The sequence below is a fragment of the Microcaecilia unicolor genome, chromosome 4 (assembly GCF_901765095.1).
Source record: "Microcaecilia unicolor chromosome 4, aMicUni1.1, whole genome shotgun sequence".
In the NCBI taxonomy this organism is placed as follows: Eukaryota; Metazoa; Chordata; class Amphibia; order Gymnophiona; family Siphonopidae; genus Microcaecilia; species Microcaecilia unicolor.
The window spans coordinates 278,425,593-278,452,701 of NC_044034.1; the positions used below are offsets into that span (position 1 = coordinate 278,425,593).

Consider the following 27,109-nt stretch of genomic DNA (forward strand, 5'->3'; position numbering starts at 1 on the left):
GTAGAAATTTTTTTTTTATTTTCATTATAGTGTTTGAAATATGTCCACTTTGAGAATCAGGTGCTGAACGTTAAAAGTTTATATTTATTTACTTATTTATGGCATTTTATCCCATATTAAACATGAATTAGATTGGAACCTGGGATCATTTAATTTTTTTTTTCCTGGAGAGAGTAATGCATTGCCCCCTCCCAGCTATAGCCAGCTCTGCAATTTTGGGGGGGGGGGGGCGCAGAGGTGGATGCGGGGGCGCCGAGGTGGACCGGGGACAGAGCCTGTTGTTAAAAATTTACCAGCATACCACTGGATAGAAGTATTATCTAGTGCTATCCCTGTGGACTATATGGACTAGATATTAGTCATCTGGAAATAGACAAGGAGTCTGTGTTTTTGATCTGAATACTGATTTTCTTTCTAATGTATGTAAGTATTGATTAAGTGTTTATGTGTGCATTTTGTAGTTCTTACTTTCCCTTTTAGTTTTACTTTTAATTATAAACCACTTTGATCTGTTGTGCAGCATATAGTGGTATTTCAAGAATAAATAACATATTTCTGATGAAATAGCAGGGACTTTAGGCAGTAGCAGAAGTTGAAATTATGCCCCCCCCCCCTTCCACAATATTGGAAGAACCTTAAATATAAACAGCAAGGATGACCCACTATTGAGGCAGACAAATATGTGTGAAAATAAAGCACGTTGTGTTCGAAGGAAAGAAAAAAAAACACCTCAATGAGCTCTAGACCATCCAGTATAAGGAGCTATAAGCGATCAATGTATGAGGGGGATCTATCAGTGAAGATACATGAGTTGGTGATAAATGGGCTCTCTTCTCCCCCCCCCCCCCCCCCCCCCCCCTCATGCACTGCAGGTGCTGCTTAGGTAGAATTTATGCCACTGCTTGTAGGAGATTTAGATACAGGAAAAGGCCAAATTAGTTTATCTAATTGTCTAATTCAACTTGGTATGGTGAACAACCCCCCCTTTTACAAACATTTGAGTTGGTATGGAATACTGTATAATTTGTATATTACACATACCAAAGGGACATGATGTGTTTACACAGTACTAATGTGGAATGATTCCCATTTTGCAAATAGGAAAGGTCATAAGTGTTATTTATAAAGAACTGAATTCTAGTGTTGTGGCACATTTTCACATGCTGCCTAAAAGATATCCTTGTTAGCTTGTAACTTGGAGGATAACCACAGGCTTGCTCGTAGGACTTCCAGTCCAAAATTGGAGGTGTACAAAACATAATGGACAGAGATATTCAGAGGTACAGAATAAAGCATTTCATAAGTAAATGCAACAAAGAAGGGGCTGGTGCTATTCCTCATTGCGCTTTCGTGTAAATGATGTGTACATAGGATACAAGTATTGCTCTATTTTTCAGATTCAGAATACACTTTTCTCCTTATCTAATTGTCTCCTATCTCTGAATCCTTTTCTTGCTCTATCAGTTATGCACACAACAGAAAATGTTGCAGAGACGAATATTAAACAGCATACCCACTCCGGCATTACTATGGAGGCTGGGTACAGAGTTCATCATATTTACGGAGAAGCGCCAGTCTACATGTGTGATTTGATTGATTTACCTCCCAGAAATTCATCGGTGTCCTCTCGTGCTTATCTTATTTTGCACTATCCTACTTCCTTTTCGTTCATCAGCCCACAATCCTGGAATGCTTTGCCGAGACTATTGAAAGAGACATCGGATCACCAAATGTTTAAGAAATTACTAAAAACTTATCTGTTTAGTAAGGCATATCCCAAAGACCACAGTACTCTTTAATCCCCTATTTCCGTTTTGTTTGATTACCCGCATTTGGCTTTATGTCTGTTTCCCTCTTGTTGCTCCTGTATTCCCATCCATATTCTTTTATTAAGCTGCTTATGCTATTGTCTTTGTTAATTTTTATAGAACTACTTTATCCTGCTGTACTATGTAATTTCTTGTAACTTTGCTAGCCACATTGAGCCCGCGCTAGCTGGGAAAATGTGGGATACAAGTGTACCAAATAAATAAATATTTGCCAATGCTTCACACCAAAAAAATAGCATTCTTTTTCCTGATTTCTGAATAGAGGGTTTAAAATTAAACCCTCACACATTAATTTGCTCAAGATTATTGAAAATATTTGGAATTGAATGTTATTTTGCCATTATATATTTTTTTTCATCTGTCTCTAGTAAAAATTCCTGTCCTATCCATAAAACAGTGGTTCCCAATCTAGTCCTTGATGGCTACCCAGCCAGTCTGATTTTCAGTGTATTCGTACTGAATATGAATGGGACTTGCATACAGTACTCCTATTATATGCTGGTTTATCATGTGCATATTAATTTTGAGTGACTTGAATATTCAATTTTCTCAAGATTTCAGAGTACGAGTACTAATGCCTTGGCAGGAAAAGAAAAGAAGAGTAACCCTTGTAGACACACGAACGAAGCAATCACAACAAGGGTGACAAAGAAAAGGGCAGCAGACGATGTCCAAACTAACACCTTTATTTTAACCATCCACTACTGGACATGAACCATGTTTCAGCCCACAAGGGCCTTCTTCAGGAGTCTTAATTTGGATGCGTGTTGATGTTAAGGTAATGTCAATGTGATACAGGTGGTGTTCAATAGCTGCTTTGCTTCTAAAATTTTTTAGAGCGCTTGAACTCCCAGGAATGCAAACTTGAAAAGGAGAAAAGAAAAAAAGCCCTGTCCATTTAAACTGTAGGATAAAACGTAACGTCACTGCAGTGACAGTTTAAAAGGACAGGACTTTTTTCTTTTCTCCTTTTCAAGTTTGCACTCCTTGGAGTTCAAGCGCTCTACAAGGTTTTAGAAGCAAAGCAGCAAGATATTGAACACCACCCGTATCACATTGAGATTAGTTTAACATCAATGCACATCCAAATTAAGACTCCTGAAGAAGGCCCTTACAGGCTGAAACACGATTTGTGTCCATTCATGGATGGTTAAAATAAAGGTGTTAGTTTGGGGACAACCACTGGTTGAAGGGGGGCGTTTCCAAGATGGCGGATCAGACTTGTTGGTAATCGGAGCGTCTTTGAATTCCCTTTACTTTACCTAAATCATCGTAGAATATGCCTCATAGTAAAAGAAAGGGCGTCGTAAGAAGCGTACCGCTGACAGCTTCAGGTACGACGACTCAGACGACGCTGGACCGATTTGCCACAAGTACCCCACGAATGACCGGCGAACGTTTACCTGCAGTGCGGGAAAGTGAAGGAGCACTAACCCCACAAGGTTTAGAAACATCACTGTCCTCGCCGGAAGTGAATCCGCCGCCATGCCCCGCAACTGCCTGGGAGCGTCTGGAGGTCCAGGAGCATTCGGAAGTCGTTGCTCAAGAATTTCCAATCGGCGGAGACACTCCAAAGGCAGTGGGGGAGAACATGGCGCCAACATTGGAATCTATTTCGTCTGCGATTCGGTCTTTAACATCCATAGTTACTCAAGCTGCTCAGGAGACTACACAAATAGTGAGTAAATTGGATTCGCTAACTATCGCGTTCGAGGCATTGAAACAGGAAACTTCTTCAAATAAAACGCAGGTTCAACAAGATATCTCACTGCTGACTAATAAAACGGATTTATTGATTAAGGATAAAACAATCATTCATCGAAAAATTGAGAATATCGAAAATTACAATAGGCGTTTGAACCTCCGGATTTTAAATTTCCCCCGCTCCTCTGAAATTAATGCTCTTGAGTTGTTTAAAAAATACCTTGTTGAAAATGTATCTGTTTCTTCAGACTTAATACCGCCAATCAACAAAATATATTATTTACCAGTTCCTAAAAGGAGAATAGAGGGGAATGAAGGATTGCAGGACCTATGGGCCTTCTTGGAAAATTCTAATGATGGGATTTTTGAGAGGCAAACTCTCCTTGTTTCAATGGTCTTTGAACAAGATTTGAACATGATCAAAAAATTGTACTTTAGAAATTTGGCTAAACCATTTTATGGTGAAACTCTTCGGATATATCCAGATGTAGTGAAGACTACCCAGGAAAGACGGCGTTCTTTCTTGGCAATGAGAGACGAAGTCAAGGCATTAGGTGCTAATTTTATACTGGCATATCCTTGTAAATGTCAGATTAAATATCTGGAAAATAAATATCAATTCTTAGATCCTGAACACTTGAGAAATTTCATAGATTTGAAGAAAGTGAACAAATAGATCCTCTGTTAGTTTAAGAACATGTTATTGACAATATAAATGTTTTGTGGGTGAATCCAGGCCTTATTTCTTTTAAAAAAACAACTTATTCTTTTGATTTACTCCTAATGTATCTCGGCCCCTTCACTACAATTATTGTGGTCTAAGAAAGAAGTTGAATTATGTTGGCAGAATAATGTACTGAAAAATGTTTTTTTTTCTCTCTGCTTTTCTTAACAAGATGTAATGCTTGTGATATGATTTAAAATCAATAAATATAATAATAATAAAGGTGTTAGTTTGGACATCATCTGCTGCCTTTTTCTAATGTCTTGGCCTACTTTATGTAAAGTATTGAGATCCTTACTATCCCTGTAATTCAAAATGGGTAACGCCTGTCAAATGCTGGCCCCTCTAGGTTAGTGCTGTGGACCTGGAACTCTACAATCTCTTTTCATTTTCTATAGATGAGGCAGGAAACTATATACATGATTGAAATCGAGTTCTACTACTACTTAACATTTCTAAAGCGCTACTAGGGTTACGCAGCGCTGTACAATTTAACATGGAAGGACAGTCCCTGCTCAAGGAGCTTACAATCTAAAAGACAGGTGTACAATCTAAAGACAAGTGTAGAGTCCGTCTGATAGGGAATATCATATTTCACGAAAGGTTAGGTGCCGAAAGCAGCATTGAAGAGGTGAGTTTTAAGCAGAGATTTGAAAATGGGAAGGGAGGGGCCTTGGCGTAGGGGTTGAGGAAGATTGTTCCAGGCAAAGGGTGAGGCAAGGCAGAATGAGCGGAGCCTGGAGTTGGCAGTGGTGGAGAAGGGAACTGAAAGGAGGGATTTGTCCTGTGAGCGGAGGTTACGGGCGGGAACATAGGGGGAGATGAAGGTAGAGAGGTAGTGAGGAGCCGCAGACCGGGTGCATTTGTAGGTAAGGAGGAGAATCTTGAATTGTATGCGGTATCTGATCAGAAGCCAGTGAAGTGACTTGAGGAGAGGGGTGATGTGAGTATATCGGTTCTGGCGGAATATAAGACGTGTGGCAGCGTTCTGAACGGATTGAAGGGGGGATAGATGGCTAAGTGGGAGGCCGGTGAGGAGTAAGTTGCAGTAGTCAAGGCGAGAGGTAATGAGAGCGTGGACGAGAGTTCGTGTGGTGTGCTCAGATAGGAAAGGGCGAATTTTGCTGATGTTGAAGAGGAAGAAGCGACAGGTCTTGGCAGTCCGTTGGATATGCGCAGAGAAGGAGAGGGAGGAGTCGAAGATGACTCCGAGGTTGCGGGCAGATGGGACGGGGAGGATGGGTTCTTAGGCTGTTGAGTATTAAAAAAAAAATAAGCATGCAATACAGTCTAATAAGGGCAATTTTATAAGAAGCCACTTAGGTTAAGATGGCAAAAGGTACCTTCTTGCAGTCTAAGGGACATGTTTACTAAGGCGCGTTAGCATTTTTAACGTGCCTACAATTACCGCATGCGTTAACCATGTAGGCACCTATAGTGATATTGTAGGTGCCTACACAGTTAACGCGCCTACATGTTTAACATGCTTTAAAGACGCTAATGCACCTATAACGAGGCTTGGTAAACAGGGCCCTAAGACACATATATGTCTGCGCTTGTACAGAAAAGTTGTTCTTTCAGAATCCACTCCCTTTTTCTAAAGTAGGGGAATGTATTACATAAACTGTTAAAAAAACATCTTACATAGTAATTTTCTTTTTACATTTGGTTTTGCAACCAAAAAGCAAAAGTTGACATGGACTGGAGCTCAGTTTGCTTCTATAACAGAATCCCAGCAGGAGATGACAGAATAGGCTTTAATTTCATTAGCTATTGTGGTTTTGATTGTACACAGATATGAAACACCTCTTGTTGTCCTGGTTCACATCTATTGTGGTCTATTCTCAGAGCATGAGATGGATACACATTTTGGCTTCAGTGACATGTAATTACATGTTCTTGTGTCTTTTCTCAAAAATACTCATGGAAAAGCATGAACTCAAACAGCAAATAAAGCTGTGGCACTTAGTAGAACTCCCATCTGGGGCTAAATGATATGCTTGCTTATCAAGACAAAGTAGAATGGTTTAGTCTTGCTCTCTTCTTGTTCTGTATAGAATAGTGTTGAATTCACTTAAATGGAGAATATGCTATATTAATTATCGAGAGATTCCACTCTTTTAAGAGCATCCTACGGTTTGTGCTGCAGTTTAACTGCTATTGTTAAACATAATTTTATGCTCATTTAGATCTAGGTACATTTTAAAGAAGAAGGAATGGATCTGGAAGCTGAGTTTAGGAACTGTGTGCAGTTTGTCATACAAAGGCTATGGAAACATGAAATGCTTCTTATGCTCAAAGGGATGTTATCCGACCCTTCCAACATTCTTTGCTGTATTCCTAATAAGGAAAGTTTGCTCAGTTCCAGTCCAGCTCAGAATGTGTGAGCCCTGGCGTAAGCTTCTTTTTTCCTTCTCTATTCTATTTCTTTTAGCAATAGAAGTCTTTTTAACTGCTTTTTTTTTTGTACTTCTGAGCAACCCCTTTTGAAATGAACAGAAGCAGGAATCTGTTTTAGTTTTCTGTATCCTTCTCTCTCTCGCTCGAGGAGGCAGCTTGCAAGAAACAGAGTAGACTGGGCTTTTTTTTTTTCTCTCTCTCTCTGCAAGGCATGGGAAACATTTCCTTAATTTAATTTAATTAATTTATTTTTGCTGTAAGAATCATAGTGGTGATCCTTCTGGCAGCAAAAGAGTATCGTGGGAGTCCTCGCAGCTCCAGCTGGGCTGTTTCGTAGTCACTTGATACGCAGTTGCAGAACAACAGCATTTTTCCCTGAAATTTTTAAATCTAACTCAAATTTTTGTTTTGAGTCCATCTTGGTTAAGTTAGAGAGAACGTCGAAGGCACAGATGAATCTAGTTTAATGGGTAAGCATAACCAAAAACAGTTTGTCACCGTTACTTGTACTGTGGGGAGATGGTCGTCAAGCTGTGTGTGTGATGAATGTGAGAACTGTTCATTTGCCATTTTCACTCAACCGAGATGACAGAAAATGCTCCTCTTGCTCGGAGAGTGGCTAAAATAAATCTGGCACTAGATTTCTGCCTTGCAGCTTCACAAAACATTAAGCATACGCCATCAATAAACCAAGGGCTTTTATTTCCGTGCTGTTTTCCTGACATTGCATACGAGGCTAAAACACGAAGGTCTGAGACTGGCAAAACTTAGGTAATGATCAGTGGTGCTACATAATTAAAGCAACATGAATAATTAAACTGATTTTTGCTTTTAAAAAGGTATAACTAAGCTCTGTGGTAGACTAGATGTCTGGGAAGTTATACTTATCTGGGGCTGCTTACTGTGAAGTTTGCACTCCATAGCGGAAAGCCCAAGGTATATAAGTTGATTGAACAGATCAGGTAACATGAATAACTACATGTATTAAGGACTGTCGAAAAAAAAAAAACACATCTTTAGCTCCTGCTTTCTTTATAGTTCTAAGAGGACAATTCTGTAACAGTGAGCCTATTCTTTATAGAATACTAGCGCAATGGGTAAAATACACGCCTGCCTATAATTTAGACATGCACGCATCCCCTAATTCTATAAAAAGCGCTAAAACTTGTGCGTGCAAATCTGGGTGTGTGCCCAACTTGCACACGCAATTTAATTGAATAATGCACTAATTACAATTAGGCATGGGGTCTGCACCTAAATTTTATGCACACGTCGAAAAAAGGGAGTGCAGAAATGGGAGAGTCACGGGCAGAACGGGGGCATTCCTTTCAGTTACGCGTGTAATTATAGAATAAGGTGGAATCTGCACCTAACTTAGGGACAAGCATTTGCATCGCATTTGGTCCCCAAGCATAAGTACTATTCTATAAATCTTGCCTAACTTTAAGCATGGTTCATAGAATAGGGCTGAGTTGTTTTTTTTTTTTTAAGGCACTATAGGCCAGATTCTACATATGTCGCCTAAAAAATCAAAATCCGTGTGGAACTAAGCGTATTCTGTAAGGTTTAGGCATGGTGTATAGAATACGCTTAGTCGATACCGTAACGCCTAAATCTACGTGCATCCATTTACGTCAATAAAAACCTGGTGTAAATCCGTGCACATAGATTAATTTTTTTATTTATTTTATTTGTTACATTTGTATCCCACATTTTCCCACCTATTTGCAGGCTCAGTGTGGCTTACATTGTACCGTAGAGGCGTACGCCATCTCCGGTAGAGAAACACGTACAAGGAGTTGATGTAGTCGGATAAGGTTCATGTGTTAGAGACACATTTAGAAGGACTGACCCATATTCTGTAATTACGTGCAGAAATTTTAGAACACCCACGAAACGCCCCTAAATATACCCATAAACACGCCCTTATACGTGCTTATGTTGAACTGCGTGCTTTGCAATTTAGGCGCAGTTTTTTATAGAACACACTTAGTGATTTTTGCACATAAATTGTAATTATTACCAATTAGTGCTTGTTACTGCTTGTTAAGTGCTGTTAAAAATTCTGATTACCTTATTACGCCGAATAAGTTATGCATGTATCTCTGCATGGAATCTAGGAGCCATATCTAGAATCCAGGGGCATATGCAGAATTTAATCCTTAATGCCAACTATGGAGCTAATTTAAATGCTTGTGCATAAATTGCTGAAACATGTGCATAAATGTTTGCTCCACCCATTCTCCACCCAAAGACTACTGTGTTTACACCCACTTTCCAACTTGGTGCTATTGTATTTAGATGCCTATTTATAGCACAATGCGTAGCTGGAATTTTGGCATTTATGTATGTATTTGGTGCATAAATATTAGCGTGTTATTTATAGAATTACCCTCTTAATGCTAAGTTATAATTAGTCGAGCTGATCAGTTTCTATTCTAGTAGCTTCATACTAGCAATTGTTTCTGTTTTTCATAACAGTAGGAAATTTATACTGCTATCTTTTCTCCTCCTTTCCAAGACTATTTGCAACTTTTCCCAAATGAGGCTGAAGTTTCTGACCAGTCAGTTAGTTGTATTGTAAAGCTATAGGCCTATTGGATAAAGAATCTTTCTCCCTCTTCTCCCTTATTATTTAACCAATGAGTTTTTGACTGTGTTGTCATTCTGGGTGAATGTACAGCATTTCAGTTTTCAGTTTTCCACTTTTAAAATTTTAACTTCAACTATCTATATATCCCCTCGCGCTTTTCGATTATGGATGTTCTCCGAGATTGCTTGGTTAGTTGTTGACATCATAGCAGTAGAGATTAAATAATTCATAATCAGATTTGGTGACTAGGAAGACGGGGAAGTTTAGGTATGAGTTAAAATAAGATTAGGGTGTATGAGAAACATACTTGGTTGGGGTAATCCAAGATGGTGTCTCTCCATCTCCCAGATTGAGCTGTGGGTCCTTCCTTGGTCATTACTTTTTGTCTTCCTCCTTGCAATTACTGTTGAGAATGATGAAACAGAAGGGCAAAGTAAGACATTTTACTTTTGAGCTTCTGACCCCTGTTTGGGGCTCAGGAACAATGTTGCGAGCTTTCTATCTATTTTATATCAAACTAATGTGGTTGCTGGAGAGCCAACTAAACAAGAAGGTTGGGGGGGGGGGGGGTCTTTACTTAACCTGGAAGCATCTAAGCCTCAGGGAATGCTCATTTCTGGTACTTTCAGCATCTTTTTATTTATTTATTTTATTTTATTTTATTTGTTGCATTTTCATCCCACATTTTCCCACCTATTTATAGGCTCAATGTGGGTGGCTTACATTGTACCGTGAAGGCGTTTGCCAACTCCGGTAGAAAAACAAGTACAAAGTGATGTTATAGTCGAATGAAGTTCATATGTTACAGACACATTGAGGGGCATAATCGAACGCCCATCTCCATGGGCATCTATCTCCAAGAACGGGTACGTGAAGGGGCGGGACAGACCGTATTTTCGAAAAAAAAATGGGCGTCCATCTTTTTTTTTTGTTAATACGGTTTGTGCCGGGCAAATGCATCGGATTTGTGCAGATTTGAGCTGGGCGGTTTTGTTTTTCAGTGATAATGGAAACCGAAGGCGCCCAGCTCAAAATCGAATAACTCCAAGGCATTTGGTCAAGGGAGGGGCCAGGATTCGTAGTGCACTGGTCCCCCTCACATGCCAGGACACCAGCCGGGTACCCTAGGGGGCACTTGTAACAATTAAAAAAAAAAAGTAAAATACCTCCCAAGTCCATAGCTCCCTTCCCTTGGGTACTGAGCCCCCCCAAATCCCCCCCCCCCCAAAACCCACTGCCCACAACTCTACACCATTACCATAGCACTTATGGCTGAAGGGGGGCACCTAGATGTGGGTACCATGGGTTTTGGGGGCGGTTTGGATGGCTCCCATTTAGCAGCACAAGTGTAACAGGTAGGGGGGATGGGCCTGGGTCCATCTGGCTGAAGTCCACAGCACCCACTAACAACTGCTCCAGGGACCTGCATACTGCTGTGATGGAGCTGGGTATGGCATTTGAGGCTGGCATACAGGCTGGCAAAAAAAGTTAAAGTTGTTTTTTGTTTTGGTGGGAGGGGGTTAGTGACCACTGGGGGAGTCAGGGGTGGTCATCCCCGATTCCCTCCGGTGGTCATCTGGTCATTTAGGGCACTTTTTTGAGACTTGTTCATGAAAAAAATGGGTCCCAAAAAAAGTGACCTAAATTCTCGCTAAAAACACCCATTTTTTTAAATTATCGGCTGAGCGTGCCCATCTCTGCTTGGCCCAGGCCCACCTTCACCACGCCTCCGACACGCCCCCGTCAACTTTGTCCGTTCCCGCGACAGATTGCAGTTGGAGGCGCCCAAAATCAGCTTTTGATTATACCGATTTGGGTGCCCACGGGAGAAAGGCGCCCATCTCCCGATTTGGGTCAGAATACAGGCGCCTTTCTCTTTCGAAAATGAGCTGTTTTGTGAACCAGAGAAGGAAAGTTATGCAGTGTTCATTACGAGCTTTAGTTACGTTGTGTTGCAGGGTTCAGTCACTTAAGTTGGGTTGGTAGGGTATGCCTTATTGAACAGGCTGGTCTTTAGTAGCTTCTGGAAGTTGAGGTAGTCATACGTTGTTTTCACTGTTTTTGCTAATGCATTCCACAGTTGTGTGCTTATGTAGGAGAAGCTGGATGCATAGGTTGATTTGTATTTGAGACCTTTACAGCTTGGGTAGTGGAGATTTAGGTATGTCCGTGTTGATGCGACTGTGTTTGTGGTTGGTAGGTCTATGAGGTCTGTCTTGTATCCCAGGGCTTCACCGTAAATAATTTTGAATCAAGGGCTAATCTAACGTTACACTCCTTCTATAATCTTTGTTCCCTTAATGATCTGCACCTTAGACTTCCATCCTTAACAACAAGTACGCTATAAAACTACCAGATCTAGGGCTTTTTTTCTATATATCCCCTTCTTTATGGAATTCACTCCCTTCTTTCTTATGTTTGGAGCCGTCCTATTTAAGATTTTGAACTCTTCTCAAGATTTATTTGTTTGAGAAAGCCTTTAATATTCACATTGATGGATCGGTCCCTACTGGAATTCATTGAATGTGCAAGTCATTCTGTTCTGTTTTTTTTCCTCTCTCTCTTTTTCATAACATTTTTCTTTCCTGCTCTAGCTACCTTTTCTCTCTGTCCTTTTAACTGATACTGGCGTTCCTTTCTGTACTATTATTTTTTTAATTCTGTTTTATTGTTTACAGTTATTGCTTGAAGGAAGAGTGGTATATCAATTAAAGTTAACCATAAACCATAAGGGCATAACCATGGATAGGCCTGGTCTTCACCTCTGTGAAGTCAGGCCCACCCAGTCAGCGACAGTGGCATAGGCCAGTGAGAGGAAAATTGGAGGTAGTGTTAACTTCCACACTTCATAGTGCTCACCCCATGTTAAACTCCTGTCTCATCAAAAATCAGTCCTGACTACAGTATGTGTTTTGATTGCCAGATCAGAAAGTTTTGGCAGCAGTGTGGACACAGGGCAAAGAAAAGAACAGCTGAGGTGAGACAGATCTGGAATAAAACAAGCTAAACTGGAGAGTGTGGGCCTGGTGAGTCATGAGCTGGGTAGTAGATCAGACACTTTGCCAGTTGTTCTGCTGTCTGGATTTCACCTTGGGGGGGGGGTGTTGTTTGGATTGCATATATATATATATATATTGGAGTTCTGAAAGCTGCTGTGGTGCCAGGGTCACAATTAGGATACACTGATGCAGGGGCGTATCTGAACTGCAGCGGTAGGGGGGGCCAGAGTGAGGGGGCACATTATAGCCCCCCCCCCGCCGCCACCATTGCCGATCCCCCTCCCCCCAGCCGCTGCCATTGCCAATCTCCCCCCGCCGTTGCTGTCGCCTACCTTCGCTGGCGGGGGACCCCAACCCCCGCCAGCCGAGGTCCGCGTCCTCCTGCCGCTGCCGGCTGCCTGTAAAAGAATTCCGTCAGCTGGCGGGGGACCCCCAACCCCCGCCAGCCAAGCCGAGGTCCTTTCATTTCTTCCACTAAAGCTGACGTCAGACTCAGAAGAAACTTTCGGCGCCAGCTTTAGTGGAAGAAATGAAAGGACCTCGGCTTGGCTGGCGGGGGTTGGGGGTCCCCCGCCAGCTGACGGAATTCTTTTACAGGCAGCCGGCAGCGGCAGGAGGACGCGGACCTCGGCTAGCGGGGGTCCCCCACCAGCTGACGGAATTCTTTTAAAGGCAGCCGGCAGCGGCAGGAGGACGTGGACCTCGGCTGGCGGGGGTTGGGGTCCCCCGCCAGCGAAGGTAGGCGACAGCAACGGAGGGGGAGGGTTGGCAGCAGTAGGGGGTCCATGGCGAAATCTGCGGGGGCCCAGGCCCCTGAGGCCCCACGCAGATACGCCCCTGCACTGATGAAGTCACCAATGTGTTCTTAGAGTGTCTTGTTAGAAAAGCTGTAGAAAATGAGAGCATGTGTGAGGAGTGGTCTAGTGGTTAGGGTGGTGGACTTTGGTCCTGGGGAACTGAGTTCAATTCCCACTTCAGGCACAGGCAGCTCCTTGTGACTCTGGGCAAGTCACTTAACCCTCCATTGCCCCATGTAAGCTGCATTGAGCCTGCCATGAGTGGGAAAGCGCGGGGTACAAATGTAACAAAAAAAAAAAGTTATTTTAACTTTACTGGTGAAACAGCAACCAGGTTTGTGGCTTAGGACACAAGATTTGTTGAGTAAGAGCCAGATGCACTAAACCTAAAGAGCCAGCAACATGGTTTTTAAACCAGTTCTAGCCAGTTTAGCGAGCAAGTAGTAAAACAAGACATGCACAAAAGGGTTCTCCGAGCCATTTTCCTGTCACGTTGCTGCTAACGAAAACAGAATGCAAATGATCTAAAAGCTATTATAATGAGCTAATTAGTATTACAATGTGCATGCAAGGTGATGCACAGCCGTTTTCTGACCCCATGCACAAAAGCAGTTCCTACCTTTACCATGGAAAACCTAACGGGAGGTCCGCACCTCTTGTTAATGGCTGGCTGGAGCTGCTGTGAGCTGTTGCTGGTGCAAGGAAGTTGTTGATCTGCCGATTCTTGCTCCTCTTGATGGCCATCATCTTCCAATTATACTTTGGTTTTGCTGGGCATGACAGCGGCTTGGAAGCTGCTGCTTCTCCTGCTTTTTCAGCAGTCACACAGAAAATTGCGGAATTGTGCAGCAGAGGGAGAGAGAGCAGGACCCTGGAAAGAGAGAGAACTTCCCCCTTATGCAGAAGTAGAGAGAGAGAGTAAAGATCCGAGGGAGACCCAGGTCTCTGTCAGCCAATCACAGTGTTTTTAGCTGACACCAGTAACAGCTAAACAAGCTGTGATTGGCAGGCACTTCTGTTTGTTTTTTTTCTTTTTAATGCAAGAAGCGTTTCTATGGCAATTTATTGGAGGCTGTAGACGGCTATTATACATGCAGCTTGTCTGCATGTATGAAGCCGTCTTTGGCATGCGCAGAGCAGCCACGCTTAACGCATGGCTGCTCTGCGTATGCTCAGCTGACCGACTGGCTCCCCGCCCCTAGAAAGGAAATTGCATGCAAATGAGCTAACAGCGAGCAGCTCATTTGCATGTGATTTCCTTCATGCATGCCCTTTTTTTCCAGAATCGCTAAGCAGCAACCGGGGATCAGTAAGGGAAGGTCTTTTTCTGTGGAGTTAGTGCATCTGGGCCTAAGTCCTTAAATTTAAAGTGAGTGGGGGAGTGGCAATTGTTTTCCTAATGGATGGCTGGTACTGCAATAAGACAATATCTGTGTTTGAAATAAGATTGAGCTTTTTGAAAATCAAACCAGATAGATATGTTACAAGGAAAACATAAATCATGTTTATTTTGTTGTTGGATATGTCAAGAAACTGTTTTGGTGGTCTCCTGGGTTTCAGTCATAATGTATTCTGGAATCTAAGTATTGAGGGGCTGGATGTGGGGGATATAAATATTTTTTTTCACCTCTGATGAATAATTTAAATGTACTAAGAATTCTTGGAAACCTCCCAAGAGGACACTACTTATTGCTCCCTTTATACTTGGCATGGATAGAGATTTTATTTTACTCAAGACAAAGGGAATTCCTGTTTTTCTTTTCTTTTTTTTTTTAAACAAACATAAGTACTATTTTCACATGTATCCAAAGGCCACACCAGGGAATAGGAAAAGATTTTAAAAACTAAGTCAATAAGTAGAGTCTATTGGGGAAGGTTACTTCCTTAAATTCCCTGTATACTGAAGTTTCTGGGCAATACTTCTGTCAATAAAAGTTATTTCGTATAAGCAAGTCTTCCTGTAGTTTATAATTAAAAAATCTTGTGCTTTTAGTCCCCTAGAATAGAATAATGCTAATAGTGTCCCTCTTTCAGTCTTGTACTGTTAGTAATTCAAAAATAATGTAATACCCTGCATAGATGCATAGGATTTAATGTGTAGGGTTAGAGGTCCACAGACATGATAAAAATAGTAGTTAATGAGTGCTAAATAAATAAAAGGCAAGAATTCTATGTTAAATTGTACAATGCTGCGTAACCCTAGTAGCGCTTTAGAAATGTCAAATAGTAGTAGTAGTAGTAATATATTTAGGGCCCTATTTACTAAGCCTCGCTAGAGACACTCTAGCATTTTTCGTGCACGTTAACCGTGTAGATATCCGTAATATTCCTATGGGCTTCTACATGGTTAAAGCAAGCTAATTTTTAGCACACGCTAAAAATGCTAGCACACCTTAGTAAACAGGGCCCTTAATGTCAAAACCTCCTAAGGAATTGTGCTTATCTGTTAACATTGGGAACTGTCTGGAGAGGAGATGTTGCTTGTTGTGTCAGGTAGTATTGGTTGATACAGCAGCCAATCCCCAAGGTTAATGACAGAGTATAAAAGGTGATGCCATGAGTTAGAAAGTGAATCAAATACACCAGTCCAACTTAAATGCAGTAGTCAGGGTCATTCATAGATGTACCATATAACAGCCAACACTAATCAAAACTTGTCATCAAACCACCATATCATATAAAAGTTTTCTAGACCTCAGTTGCAACTGTGCCACTAAGGACTAGAAAACTAGTAAATGATATGGTGGTTTGATGACAAGTTTTGATTAGTGTTGGCTGTTATATGGTACATGAGTTAGAAGGTGTGCGGGTGATTCAAGGAGCTAGAAAGGCGGGGAGCCTTTCAGAGGCTGTAGTGTAAAAGTAATCCACTGACTGCTGTATTTGGAATGGGGGTCTAAGGATGGAAACATTAGCTATGAGGCCAGTTTAGGGGATTCCACTCTTTATTATGCTACTCAAAATGGTTCACACCAAACCAGAATAAGTTTACACAAAAAGTAAATATGCAGAACATCAGAAAGGTTGAGAAAAAATACAGAAAAATACTCTGTAAATTCCACAGTCTTAATCTTTAGCAAAAACACAGTTCTTAATCAGAAAAGATACAAACTCTATATGCAATTACATTAAGCATCTTGAACATCATAGAAAATTCAGAAGCTTCTAACATTTCCAAGAGGATTTTATTTTTTTTACCTTGCAGAAGTTGTCCCCCTTTACTTTGAATATGGTAAATCACATTAGATACCTTGTTGCTGGAAACCTACTGCCAAGGGAAATCTCCTATCCCTGTGACTTGTGAATATTTACCCTCCTGGATGATGCTCAGATGAACTTTTCCTCAGGACTCTTCCAGTGGGTATAAGGAGAGCCACATACTCTCTCCTACTGGGAATAGGACCACTTTTATGATTTAATGGTATTTATTCAGGATCAAAATAACCATACAGCAAACAGCTGAGCAACAGCTCTAAACAGTCATCAATCTATTACATGATGATAATCAGCAAACAAAGAGAGAATAGTGAACAAAACATCTTATAGTGAAGAACTGAAAAAAAAACCAAACCCTTATATTCCCAATTTAGAAAGAACCCACTAGCACCCTACCCCCTAACCCCTTTTCCTTTGGAACTACAACTGAGATGGTCCATTGTCTGGATTCTTATGACTCCAGGACATCTATTGAAGTGAGCGACTCCATTGCACCTAATTCCCCCTCCCCCAACCCAGGCAGAGGACCCCATGACAGCCTATTGTGGGACAATAATCAAATTAAAATACACTCTGGTATTTATTCAGTACTGCACTTCTGGCCTTATGTGAGATATTGTGTAAATAACAATTCCAAACCGACAAAAAAAGCCTTTCTCCTTTTTTGGGTGGGAACAGGGCCACTTTTAACAATGGGCAAAAGGGGCAGCTGCCCCTGGGCCTCTGCCTAAAGGAGGCCTAGCCACTCAGTTGCCCCTTGTTAAAATGAGAGAGTGGTAGGAGGGCCATCAGATCACGAGCCCATGCTGATCACTCCCTTCTGCTGCCACTTCTGTTGCGAAGCCTGCAATAGCAATAAATACACCATCAGCGATGAACACTTGGGAGTCTGCACTCATGAAGGTCCTGCATGTTCCACCCCCTCTAATGTGTTCTGACAGAGACACAGCTGTGGAAAGAGAGAAAGAATGTGGAAATAGGAGTGGTAGAAGTTGAGAGGGAATGGGAAGAATGATGAAAGTAAGGGTGGGATTGAGTGACAGGGAATGTGCTGGAGCTGGTGAAGTAATGAGAATTAGAGAAAGGTGATGAGTACAGAGAATAGAAATGGATAACTAGGGAGTGAGTAAGTTAGATGGAGAATAGGAGACTGGGAAAAGGGAGAGAATATGAGACAGGGACTGTGGGGAGGAGATGGGAGTGGGAGATGGAAAGCTGGTAGGTGTGAAAAGAAGGAGATTGAGGATTGGAGAGTGAGAGAAAGAGAATGAGGGATAAAACCTGAGCATAGAAGCAGAGGATATGATAGAGAAAAAAGATGAAAGGGAGGCTCAATATCAGACAAATGTAGAGAAGGAAGGTGAGATGAGAAATGGAAAGGAGTCTCTGAGAAAAAAACTTGGGAAAAGACTGACAGAGGGTGCAAAAGAAATACTGGAACCAACCTGGTTAGAAAAGCAAAACGTTCAGACATCAAAAGAAAAAAACCCCAAATATTTTAAATTTTGGGGGAATAGAATATATTACCTTGGGGGAATTGTGTATCTCTTCTACTTTTCTATTTGTACGATACAGGATGAAATGCATTGCTTTTGAAATTTTTTCCAATATTTGATTGCTTATAGATGTTGGCTTTCTGTATTATATGAGGGTCTGCTTTGTTCTGTGTGTGTGATAGAGGTGATGGATTCTGCTAGCACATGTAGTTCAGTGTAGAGATCTGTAGCTCATACTAGTTTCCCCAACAGTAGATATTTTGGTACTCGAGGAAGTGGTGTAATATTTACAACTAGTAAAACATGCCTGTTTCTGGAGCAAATGAAGCGGGCGATAGCAAGGTTTTCGTCCCGAATCCCCCCTCCCTACCCACCCCTTCGGCGTTGTGAAGCCACTGACCGCCATTGCTCCGCACCTCATCAACGCACGCCACCTTCATCTCCTGAGTCGTGAAGACACTGACGCTATTGCTCCGCCCTCGCTCTGTGACGCCATTGCTCCGCCCTCGACGTCATTGCATCTGATGCGAGGGCGGGGCCCAGAGACAGTGATTTTGGTGGCTTCACCACCACGAACCCTTAGAACCCGAAGGACGTGCCCGAAGGAAGTGACACTGACGTCAGTGTCCTCAGAACGTTGAGGGTGAGTTTTATTATATAGAATGCTGTCTTTTCAGGCCTGAGAGTAGGGCTGTTTTAGTAATTGTACTATGTAGGTTTTAGTTGTCTTTTTTTCAAGGTTTTGTTATTTCAGTGTCTAGAAATGGGTGATTGTTCCTCAGGTGACTTCACAATTGGATTTTTTTTTTTCCATGGGTATGGCGAGTGTTTAGTCTATAGGTCTTAGCTGTGTTGTTGAGAGAATGTGGAGTGTATGCAGTTTCTATATTAAGATTCTGTCCAATTGTGTATAGAATTCATACTTCACTCCAAATAGAGTAATATGCAGAATGATTTCTGTTCATTTGTGTCATTTATATCCTGCCAATCACTATACTAAGTGGGTAGCAATAAGCATTCAAAATAATATTTATTTGGATTTTGCACACACCTTTTTCAGTAGTAGCTCAAGGTGAGCTACATTCAGGTGCACTGGGTATTTCTCTGTCCCTGGAGGGCTCACAAAATAATTTTGTACCTGAGGCAATGGAGGGTTAAGAGACTTGCCCAAGATCACAAGGAGCAACAGTGGAATTTGAACCAGCCACCTCTGGATGTCAAGGCTGGTGCTCTAATCAACACATATATCTCCAGTACATAAAATTATAGCAATTGTATGTTATAGTTTAACGGACCGTCAGAGGTGATCTTCCACAGGGGAGGTGACCCCTATTGTGAAAGTGAGTAGAACACCTTTTTTCATCATCAGTCCGATATTATTCTTAAATTTTGCAACTTTTATAACTCGTGTAATTGTTATAACTTTATCATAATTTATAGAAACAGATTCAAATAGTCATCCAGAAAATTCAGATTACTTGTCTTGAATATCTCTATAAGTGGGGATAAGGGAAATGTCACTTTGGCTTGTTTCCCCCAGTACTTAGCTTGTCTACCTGTTGCTAACCCAAATATTTCTGTCTAGAGACATCACTGGTAGACAGAGGGTGCTGCTGGACATGAGGGAGGGATGGAAGAGAGGAGGGTCAGTGCTGGACCACGGGGAGGGGAGCAAGGGAAAAGGGTACTGCTGGACAGTGGCATAGCCAAGGGTGGGCCTGGGTGGGCCTAGGCTCACCCACTTTGGGTTCAGGCCCACCCAGTAGCAGCACACCTATGATGTGGGTAGCTGGGATCCCCAAGCCTCACCAGCCAAAAACTGGCGAGAGAGGGAGAGACCAAATCACTTGTGGGACAGGGTGGAGTTCTGCCCACCCATGTTGGGCCCAGGCCCACCCAAAATTGGGTGTCTGGCTACGCCCCTGCTGCTGGATGGATGTGGGGGTGGAAGCTATCCACAAAACCATAAGTGGTTAAAGTGACCCTGACTGGGAAAGAGAAACCACTGCTCTTCTGCTCCCTGAAGTATCAAAGTGGCAGTCCCCGCTGTTTCCCAAGGACTTGCTGAGTCCTGTTTTTATTTGTGCATCAGTTATCAGATAAATTACTAGAGCCTTATGGCTCTCTATAGCTGTGCATATTTTCATTCTAATGGGAAGCACTTGCAGGAGGAGGGAGGCTATGCATATGCACTGAGTGCTGTTGGAGGTTCGATTGGAGGCAAAGAGGAAGGAGGAAGAAGTGTTTTGTATGACAGGGGGGGTGAGCAGCCATGTTGCTTGTTACCCTCATCCAGTGATTTAGTGGTCTCTAGTTTTGAACCGCTGGGGTAAGCACAGTGGACGGGATAGCTCAAGAAAATCCATCAGTGTTTCTGGACCTTTAAACTTCTGTTCAGCCAGTCAAATCCAGCTCAGATCACTAAAGACCTAAAAAAACAGGCCTATCTGAAATAAGTTGGTAGCCTCTGTCCATTTCCAAGGGCCACAGCAGTAACTTTCATGTCTCTGCCTCATCAGATTTTTAGAAATGTACACAATTTGCAGCTGATTTGTAAAAAGGACAAAAGAAGAGAAGGAATCCTTAGCAATAGGGAAAGAAGGGTAAAATCTGAAAGCCGTTTGTCACGTTGTAGCAGGAAGATAAAATGGTTAAAGCAGATGGTGCTTTGTGACCTTTATATGCTGTCATATTCGATGTTTCCGTTTGATAGGAAAATCACAGATTTATCGGATTTCATAGGGCTTAGATTTTGCATATTGCCAACAATTTCACAATGGTTCCCAACAAATCTATCCTCTGAAAATATCTGTATTTGAAAAATAAGTTGACCACATTTTGGGAAGAAGAGAATTTGTTGAGGACACTTGGAATGCACATGATGTCTGAATGTTGGAGAATAACAGTGCTGGTTTGAATTAGCCATCCAGTAGTATATGCTGGCACAGTTCAGGTTTCCAAGCATGCAACCTCATTTTTCAAGCCCCTCAGTTTCGATTCTGTGCCAAAATCCTCACTGAAGCTGAGTTGTCAGTAAAAAAAAAAAATAAAAAGAAAATTAACTGAATACTTACGAAGGTCTATTTGCTTCAGCCTTACCAGTGCAGAATAGTTTGATAGTGTTATACAGGGAGATATTTTCCATATACAAACGTGACTGCAGCTGCGAAACATACAACCACTGGAAAGCCACTGGTGTTGCGTGGAATTTGTATCTTCTGCTTCCACCTTGGCTTACATGCCACTGAATTGTCCTATCAGTCAGTTATTGGTCACTCCCTCCTTTGTTTCCCGTGTTGGTTTATGTGTTATTGTAGATTGTATGATTGGCTCTTTCCTCTCTCAAATGGATTTATTTTTAATGTTATTGTAAACTGCTTCGATGTTCGTTTAGCAAAAGTGGTATATCAAGCTTTTAAGTAAACAGAAACATGAAAAATATCCTTCATTTGGATAGTCAACATTACTGGTTTTGGCCACAAATTCTTCAGCTTCTGATTATCCTGTACTGTCGTGCTGTCTGATTCTGATACAAAAGAAAAATCTAGTGGTTCTCATCTAATAGTTGAGGACCCATAACTGTGCATTAATACTCATTCGTTGTGGTTCCATATGAATTTATTTAAAGCTTTTGAGTGTACTCTAATACTTGTAAAGACTGAGCATTCATTCATAGGGTCTTTTCTCTCTGTGTTTAATCCCAATAGGGATTTTCTTGTAGATAAACCATTCTGCTGTCTGTGCCATATAGGGTACAATGCCACCTGCTGACTTGGCAGACCAACACCAATCTTCTTGGGAAGCATTCCCATTATACTCCTTGCACATGGCATTTCATCTGCGTCTCCTTCTCCAGTAATTCTTTGCATTTCTGTGCTGGTGTGCAAAAAGCAGGATTCCAGTACTGCAGCCCACTGTTCCGCATTCAGGTGGGTTGGGGGTTCTGCAGTACAGCTAAGGACTATTAAAGCAGCAGCGATTGCAATGTGATTCTTTTGTACAGGGAAAACTGCATCAGATCATAAACGTGGATGTGAGACTGAGGTCCTGTACCCAAGATCTGACTGCAGCCACTTTCATCCCTGGGGTCTCCTGCAGTTTTGGGACTAGAAAACGACATTAGCAATGGGCCATGGGTTGAGATCCTGACCTGATATAGCAGGTGTGGCTACTTGTTGTCTTTGGCTCTTGTCCTGAGAAGAGGACCACAAACGGGCAGGGAGGCGTGTATAATTTGTGGAAGACCTAGCTTTGTTTTCCAGCCCTGTTTTCCTTGGGGAAATCATAACTGCAAGCCTATCCAGGAAACAGGGGTAAAACTGGCCAAAAAGTCTCCCTCCTGGGAACTAGGTCACTTGGGAGCTTGACCCCATGCATTGTTTTTTTTGAATATTACCCATGTCTTTTATAATTTAAAAAAAAAAGGTGCTATTTACTCATGGTTTTCTCTTATTTTGTGTCTTTGGGGAGAATACTTAATAAATAGGGCCTCTATTTGTAAATGCAGTATCATATATATAATCATTGCAGACAAAAAAGATAGATTAATCTATGACATTACGCTTGTGTGGATAGAAAGTTTAGAAGCTGATATAGGTTTTAGTTTTGTTTTTTTTTTTGGGGGGGGGGGGGGGTTGTCAGTGCATATGTTTGCATTGACATATGAAAAAATAAAAACAGATTAAAAACAGTGAAAGTAAATTGCTAGTTATCAAAGAAAATAGAAAATCTGGAAGAGTTGTAGTCGTCATGTGATGGTACCAGTGTTTGTCATCTGTATTGAAAGATATTGGGGTGGGGGGGGGGGGGTAAAACGGTGCCAAACATTTGCCATGGCAACGGAAGTTAACAGATGTTAGACGGCAAAACAGGGCTGAAACTGTAGTAAGACACCACAGTGCACTGAGGCGCTATTGTATAACTTGGTGCTTAAGTGTTCTAGTGCATAACTGCAAAGCGGTTGTTCCCATGGGTGGGTCATGAGCATTGCATCTATTTCAGTGTGCACTTTATAGAACAGTTACATTTACGTGCCCAACTGCTGATTTTAGGTGCAAGCATTTACGCCAGCCATAGACACACCTAGTTTGGTGCGTCACTGTGGACATACTCTAGTATTCTATAATAGATTTGGTGCCCAACTCTGTTGTTAAAAAATACTAGCTCAGTTCACAACTTTAGGCGCCAAGTGTAGAATTCCCTTCTAGACGGAGAAGGGATACACCCCAACTGACAAATTTTTTGATGGTCACAAAATGGAAAACGTGCCTTTTGCCTTAGGGTTTTGTTCATATCAGTTCGCTCTTGAAATTTAGGGTTTAATATAGCTCTCATGCTTGTGTGCCAATGCATACCAGGAAAATAGCAGTACGTTTCTTCATCAGCTGTTCTTCTAGATCATTTGCAATTTCATAATTCCATCACTACCTCCTGAAATGCTTAAAATTTGTAGCGTGATCCTCTGCCAAACTCAATGGTAGCAGAATCGGAATCAAGGTGCAACCTTCCAAAGCTAATTTACTTCTAACTCCATGTAACCTATTGAAACACTCCCAGGGAAATCTTGCCTCGCCAATCTGCTACATTTCTCTGAAGGGGTGAATAAGCCTGTTAAGTGAGCTGGTTGTTATTGTGTATCTGGATTTTCAGAAGGCATTTGACAAAGTAGCTCATGAACAACTGTTCAGGAAATTAAAATACCATGGGATAGGATGCAGTGTCTTATTGGGGATTAAGTATTGGTTAAAGACAGAAGACAGAGAGTAGGGTTAAATGGTCAGTACTCTCAATGAAGAAGGGTAAATAGTAGGGCTCCCCAGAGAACTGTGCTGGGACTTCTGCTTTTTAACATTTATAAATTATCTGGAAACAGGATAATGAGTGAGGTGCTCAAATTTGCTGACGACACAAATTTATTTGAAAACTCTTAAATCACAAGACCATTGTGAGAAATTACAAGAAGATCTTACCAGATTGGGAGACTTGGCATCGAAATAGCAGATGACATTTAATGTGAACAAGTTCAAAGTGATGCATGAAGGGAGGAGGAAACCAAACTATAGCTACATGATGCAGAGTTCCACATGAGAAGTCACCACCCAGGAAAAGGATCTAGATGTTGTTGTTGATGATACTTTGAAACCCTCTGCTCAGTGTGCAACAGCAGCTAAGAAAGCAAATATGTTAGGAATTATTAGGAAAGGAATGGAGAACAAAACTGAGAATATTACAATGCCTGTGTATCACACCAGGGTGTAACTGCACCTTGAATATTGCGTGCAATTCTGGTCACCCCTATCTCAAAAAAGCTAAAGAGGCTAGAGGTCATCAGTTTGGAGAAGAGATGGCTGAGAGCAGATTTAATAGAGGTCTATAAAATACTGAATGATTGAAATGAATGGATGTGAATTGCTTGTTTACTCATTCCTAAAGTACAAGGACTAGAAGGACTATATATCTTCCAGATGGAGTGGTTTTGTGCATTATTCTCCCACTGTAAGGCCTGACTACACCTCAGGCCTGAAATCATCTCTCTCCCAGCTTTTTCCCTCCTCAGGTTCCTGCTTTCCTAGCAGTTTCTCTCAGCTTCAGCCCTTTCCCCTTCCCTGGGAAGTTTAGCCCCTCAGGGTGCTCTGTCCTTCTGTATGATGGATATTTTCACTCCCTTCCCCTCAGATATTTGCTGTTGACTTGATCTATACCCTCTAACACAGGAGTGGGCAACTTTAGTCCTTGAAGGCTGCAGCTCAGTCAGGTTTTCAGGATTTCCCTAATAAATATGTATGAGATTATTTTCATGCAGTGGGAGGCACTGCATGCAGATAGATCTCATGCGTATTTATTGGGGAAATCCTGACTGTTGTAACCCTTGAGAACCAAGTTGCCCACCTCTTCTTTAGCAGCTTTCTGCCCTCTACAGTTTTCTTTCCCCACATCTCAGCTTTCTCTGCCTCCTATTCTCTCTCTCTAACTCCCATCAAGACCCCCCAGTTCTACTTTGTCCCCTTGGGCACATACCCCCACCTGTCCTCTTTTTCCCCCCTTTTGGTGCACGCCCCACCTCTCCATTCTAAATCCCCAGGCACACACTCATCTTTCCTTTTTTTTCTCCTCTCCCAGGTATACTGCATTTCTTTTCTCTTTCCCCTCCTCCTTGACACACATAACATCTTGCTGTCTTCCAGTCCGAATGCCACACACCTAGGACCCCTTTTACTAAGCCGTGTAGGCACCTACATGCGCCCAACATGCGCCAAATTGGAGTTACCGCCTGGTTACCGTGTGGTCCTTGTGGTAATTTCAATTTTGGCGTGCGTTCGCTACGCGCATCTGAAAAATATTTTTTATTTTCTGGCATGCGTAGCAGACGTGGGCCAAGTGGCATCTGATGCACGTAGATCATTACCACCCAAATTCTTTACTGCTAGGTCTATGGCTGGCGGTAAGGTATCAGACCCAAAATGGACGCACGGCAATTTTGATTTTGCCACATGTGCATTTTCGCCCCCCCCCCCCCCCCCAAAAGAGGCCTTTTTTGCAGGCATGCTGAAAAATGGATCTGTGCATGCCCAAAACCTGTGCCTACACTATCGCAAGCCTTAGTTTCCTACAGCCCCTGTCCAAATATATCCATCTCACCCCCCAACTCACCCCCATCTGTAGCATCATCTCTCTCCAGTTTTTTTCCACCTCATCGCCCAATTGTGCAGCAAAAGAAAGAGGTGCAGGCTGCACATAGGACTGTGCCATCCTCCGCTGATGTCCTGTGTCAGACTGTTCCTTTGAACTCCACAGCCATATGGAGAAGTGGAGCAGCTTGTGACCTGATGTGCGGCTGTGTGCTGCAGCTTCTTGCTCGATATCTGGAGGGAGGGATGCTGAGCCATTGCTGCTTGTACTGAAATTTTGAATGGGAAGTGCAAAATTCTGCTCAGGGAGGCAATTCTATGCAAATGTTGCATTGTGCAGAATTCCCCTAGGAGAGATGGCAAAAGGATAATTGTATAAGGAGCTTCAAAGATACAGGTGGCAAATATGCACATGAATGTCAGTATTTGAGTCACACATTCATAAATGACAATAATCCAGCTACCTGCTATTCTGTAAGTGCATCCCCTATCTTTCACAGAGACTGGGTGGGGTGTGCACACTTATATAATTTCCTCTGGATTGTACATAGCATGCCTAGCGTTCTGCGCTGAAATCCAAGTGTATTCTATAACAACATGTGTAACTTAATTGGCTTAATAAACTAGTCGGCATTGATAACAAGTGTGGAGTGGAGGAGTGGTCTAGTGGTTAGAGCACTGGTCTGATTGACATCCAGAGGTGGCCGGTTCAAATGCCACTGCTGCTCCTTGTGATCTTGGGCAAGTCACTTAACCCTCCATTGCCTCAGGTACAAACTTAGATTGTGAGCCCTCCAGGGACAGGGAAATATCCACTGTACCTGAATGTAACTCACCTTGAGCTAATGAAAAGGTGTGAGCAAAATCACTTTAATGCACTGCGCCTAAATTCTAATTCATGCAGCCAAAAAGGGATGTGGTTGAGGGCAGGGAAATGGATGTTTCTTAGGTGTTCCAAAATTTATTCGCACTGTTAAAGAATCTGGCCCTGTGCGCCCAAATTTACCTGCCAGCATTTACGTCACATTTCCCTTGGTGTAAATGAATGCCATAGTTTTAGGTGCTGTGATATCAACTAAGTGTATTCTATATTCTGCGCCTAAATCTAGGTGCCACTTACAGAATACCAGGGGTGTAGCCAGACTTCAGCAGGAGGGGGATGCAGAGCCCGAGGTGAGGGGGCACATTTTAGCCCCCCCCCAGCGCTGCCGACCTCCCTGCCATTTCCAACCCCTCTGCCGCCAACTTTGATGACCCCCGACGACGACCCTGTCGATCCCCCCTCCCGCCGCCGACCCTGTCGATCCCTCCCTCCCGCCGCCGCCATCGCCGTGGGCTACCTTTGCTGGTGGGGGACCCCAATCCCCACCAGACGAGGTCCTCTTCTTCCCATGAAGGCTTCGTTCTGTTTCTGACGTCCTGCACGTTGTACTTGCAGGACGTCAGACTCACAGAAACAGAACGAAGCCAGCAAAGGTAGCCCACAGCGGCAACGGCGGCGGTGGGGGAGGGTTGGCGATGGGAGGGGGGTCGAGAAGGTCGTCAGTGGGAGGGGGGTCCAGAGCCAAATCTACGGGGGCCCAGGCCCCCGTGGCCCCACATAGCTACGCCACTGCAGAATACGCTTAGGTGGAAATGTTTTCCGCTCTGATTTTTCAGGCACCTTATATAGAATCTTGCCAGTTATGTGTATATTTCCCCAGGCTAGGTGCAAACATTGACA

The 27,109-nt window shown here is 42.5% G+C and overlaps 1 protein-coding gene across 3 annotated transcripts in view; it reads left to right on the forward strand.

Annotated features, from left to right (window-relative positions):
* The window catches only part of ARHGAP6 (Rho GTPase activating protein 6), an 817,167-nt gene that overhangs the window by 655,456 nt on the left and 134,602 nt on the right, over positions 1-27,109 (forward strand). The window contains exon 1 of one of the 3 annotated variants that reach the window (XM_030201607.1): positions 6,989-7,127. The exons of the other annotated variants lie outside the window; for them this stretch is intronic. The gene's annotated coding sequence lies outside the window, so the exon portion shown is untranslated. Of the gene's footprint in view, positions 1-6,988; positions 7,128-27,109 lie in introns of those variants that run through there. 3 annotated transcript variants of the gene reach the window in all.